Consider the following 4,429-nt stretch of genomic DNA (forward strand, 5'->3'; position numbering starts at 1 on the left):
CCAGGTTGCATACACAAGAGTGGTGTCTAGTCTTTGGTCCAGGGCCATTGCAACCAGAATAAAAAATAAATAAATAAATAAAACAACTGTTTGCCATTCCTATAAGGATCTTTAATAATCTGAAAGGAAATCACAATATGTGTGAAAAGACCCAAATTTCTTTCCATTCGTGGTTTCAAGGGTTATTAGTATAGTGATTCTTGAAATTATAATTACAGTACATAAAGTTTCTCAGACAAAACCCAACTATTCGACTTGCTTTAAGAAAAGGATCAGGGAGAGCTCCAGCTTTTATTTCAAAGAACCTCAGCTTTACCTTTCTTGTTTAAGTCCTTGAGGAAAATAGCATGCATTGGAGGATTTAAACAAGTATTTTCCTCTTTAGTAAGCATGTCTTTTAAAATGTTTTTTAAAATATATTTTTATTTATGTCAGAGAGGAAGGGAGAGGGAGAGAGAGATAGAAACATCAATGATGAGAGAGAATCACTGATTGGCTGCCTCCTGCATGCCCCCACTGGGGATTGATCCCACAACCTGGGCATGTGCCCTGACCGGGAATCAAACCATGATCTCCTGGTACATAGATCAATGCTCAACCACTGAGCCATGCTGGCCAAGCTTAAAATTTAACCCAAATTCCCTCTTTTTTCCTATCATGTGGTGCTTAATTTCCATATGCAGGCTATTATTGTCATAGCTAATCCATTGCTGCTCTAAATATATCTTTTATTATGCTGCAGATTTCAGTAACTTCTTATTGTGCTGGTTCAGTCACAGCAATGACATAACCAAACTCTTCCCAAGCAAGACATTCATAGGAACAAGGGGCAAGGCACCAATGATTTAGTTGTGTGTCTACAATGAATCAGGCACTGGGTTGGATGTTTTCACCAGTACCATGTAAGCCTTCGTTTATCTGCTGTAAGGCTAGTATAATTATCCCCATGTCAAAATGAAGAAATTGAGAGGCTCCATTTTCAAGGAGATTCTGCCATTCTCCCAAGTTTCTACAGTTTGAACCCAAGTTGTCTGACCTCAGACCCATGCTCTTATTTTTTTGTGTTTTTTTGTTTTTTTAAAGTGGTGACAGATGCGTAGGTGACTAACGTATAGAGCTTGTTTGGTGAATCTTCATCTTCAGCAGATTTTCTGAACAACTGCACCTGGGTATGGTATGGGACATTCCTTATTCCTTTGGCACAGACAGCTTTGTTGAACTTGGTATCAATGCCCACATCTAGAGTTCCCATCTCCTTTATGGCAAATGCTCAGATCTCTTTTAGTGTTTGAGGGGCATGCTTCTTGAAACCCACTTCATGGTTGTGTTTGTGAATGTTGATGGTGCATTCTCTGGTAACTAACTTGTTGATGGCAGAATAGCCCTTCTTCTTCTTACTACCTATCTTCGAGGGAGCCATTATGCTGGGCACAAGTTGAGGGGGAAAAGTGAGGTATTGTCCCATGCTTTTTCTGCTATGCCTAACTGCCTCTTGCTGCACAGATGATATAATCTCCATTTTGCAAATGTCAATGTAAAGGCTAACAAAGCTTTCCACTTTCTCTAACTCCCACAGTAGTCCTTGAAGGGTTGATGTTCCTGGAAGCCTTTTTTTTCTGTACCAATCTGCCAAGGTTGACCAGCAGACACTGAGCGACAGGATGAATGGATTACTCCAATACAATGTTTGCTGTGAAAGAGAGGCTAAGGGACAGCCTGGCCAAAGTGACCAGGCAGCCTTGATTGCCTGCCTCGTTAGCTTTTAATTGCAGTTTTTATCTTTAGATACAATCAGTAGGGTAAGTAATCTTGGGAGGACACATGGGGTTTACATTATCCTCTAGGCAAGTGCATCCAGGGATTAAGCATAAGGATTCCAGTAAACACCCAGGGTCTGCACATGCACAGACTTGTTTGGAAAGGTCAAGGAATAATTAGGGGCACCACCTTCGACACTCCCCTAAGTCTCCCCTAAGTCGGAATTCTGATAAACAGGGCAGGCAGCCTTCCACACACTTCTCTTTTCTCAGAATGTCCTCCTTACAAACTTTCCAACCAAGTCTCATATGCTCCCTAATACCAAGCCACTCAAGTGACTCAAGAGAGATAGTCTGGCTAAATCTAAGTGTTGCCTGAGCACTGTAGGGACTACTTCAGACAAGCTCTGACTTGACTGTGAAACCTATCAAAAGTCACTTTATATTTATGTAAACAATTACTCCAGGTCAGAGCTTCTCTTGGGCATGGTGGAACCTTTCCCACTATAACATTTAACACCTCTGTCATGTTACACTGTCTCATTGGTGGTCTGCGACCATTCATCTTTACTGGTGTTTTGCATTAGCTCATTACGGAGGTTTCCTATATTCATAACAGTACTGTGGCATTCTGAATTCCCTCTTGAGCTACACAGGCCTGGAACTCAGCAACAATAGAAAACTAGTGCAAAGTTAGTTAAAATCATGCTGTTTTTCCTCATCCAAGTTCATGAACCGCCTGAATTGTAATGGGCTCTAGGTTAAAACTGTTACCATAAAGATTTGGGGAGCTACAAAGAGGAAGGAACCTGGGTCCCTGAATGATTTTAAGATGTAGAACTGCCTGGGGCCCCTTTGTTATAGTATCTTAACTTTCCTTAACTATTATGAGAAGTAAGAAATTCCTTAGAAGGGATAGAGAATAGATCTAAGGAAACCATATATGGACAGGAGAAAGAAACCATAGCACCTCAGCCCATCAGACTAAGGAGCAAAAAGTGATAGTGAACAGTCAGCACTGGAAACGCAGAGAACAGACCTAGTTCAGTGCTGCACACCAGGGGGCAAGGTCAGAAACAGGTGGAGTGATAAGGATAGGGGAGTCTGGGCCCCAGAATCAAGTGGCCAGGCCTCTCTTTATGCTCCTGAGTCCAACTCCCAGGCTGCTTCTCAGCTCACTGGATACCTTTGGGTATTTGGTCAATAGGACTGTGACCTCTCTAGCAGCCATGCAAAAGAGAGGGTTTACTGCATGTTCCTATTCTGTCTCACAAACACCTGGCTTGCTCCTCCATTCATGGAACTATAGCCTTCTTCCCTAATTCTGAGACCCAAGATGGGCCCCTCTGGTTTTAATTACCTTCTTTCTGGTCTTTATTCTCATCTTCTTGGCCCTCAGATCTCCCTTGTGGTTTTCAACTTTCCTCACCCTGGTGTCTTTAGTTCCCCTAAGTGACTCAATTAATTATTAATACCACAATGAGATACCATTTCATATCCACCAAAATTAAAAAGTGAGCCTTAGCCGGTTTTTCTCAGTGGTTAGAGCATTGGCCCATGGACTGAGGGTCGCAAGTTCAATTCTGCTCAAGGGCATGTAGCTCAGTTGCAGGCTCAATCCCAGCCCCGGTTGGGGCACATGCAGGAGGCACCCAATTGATGTGTCTCTCTCACATTAATGTTTCTCTGTGTCTCTCCCCACCTTCCACTCTCTCTAAAAATCAATGGAAAAAATATCCTTTGTTGAGGATTAACACAAAAAAGTGACTAATAGTTGTTCACTGTTTCTGTATCTTAGAGCAATAGCAATCCTTGTACAGTATTGATAACAAAATTTTGTACCAATTTGTCATTACTTAGTAAAATTTCACATGCAGAAACCTTAAATCTGCTTGTTTCACTAGAAAACAGAACACCTTGTGCATGTGCTCCAGGAGTGTACAAGGCAGCCTTATTTATAACAGGCAAAAACTAAATAAGCAAATGGCCAGCACCAGTAAAATGGATAAATAAATTGTGATATAACCATGCAGTAGAGTACTATACAACAGTGAAAATGAATAAGCTATAGCTATATACATGAACATGGAGCAATATAAAAAGCAAAATATTGAATGAAAAAGGCAATTCACAGAAATATACATATAGTATGATTCCATTTATATAAAGTTCAAGGACAAGGGAAGCCAAATAATTTATATGCTTATATCTCTATCAAGGAAGTAATTAACAAAACTAGAATAATGGCATTCTGAGGTGAGGGATAAAATACTATCAGGGGGAGACACATAGAGGTTTCATAGGTGTTGAGCAGTGTGTACTTAATTGTTTTTTTATTATTATTTTAGCAGTGAATACACAATACATTATTTTGTACATGTTTTTTGTGTGTGCTAAAAATGTGGGGAAATAATAATAATAGCTAATGTTTATTGAGCGCCACCGCCCCCCCCTCCCCCACATGCTAGCCACTTTGCAGATGTTCTCTTTGAAGGAATGAATCCTGTGCTTTTACTTTTAATGTGTCACCTCTCATTTTCTGTTTATTATTTTTTTACTATCAGAGTATTTGGCTAAAATAAACTAGGCCATATTGTGTAAGTAAGGGGACAATCATGTGATAATAAAATGAATACAATACTAATACTCTCAAAGAGAATTTTGCCTTTATA

At 40.2% G+C, this 4,429-nt stretch overlaps 1 pseudogene; it reads right to left on the reverse strand.

Moving 5' to 3' along the window:
- Positions 1-1,051: 1,051 nt before the first annotated feature.
- On the reverse strand, positions 1,052-1,420 carry LOC106727871 (annotated as a pseudogene).
- Between the last annotated feature and the right edge of the window lie 3,009 nt (positions 1,421-4,429).

The sequence above is a fragment of the Myotis brandtii genome, unplaced genomic scaffold (genome assembly GCF_000412655.1).
Source record: "Myotis brandtii unplaced genomic scaffold, ASM41265v1 scaffold490, whole genome shotgun sequence".
In the NCBI taxonomy this organism is placed as follows: domain Eukaryota; kingdom Metazoa; phylum Chordata; class Mammalia; order Chiroptera; family Vespertilionidae; genus Myotis; species Myotis brandtii.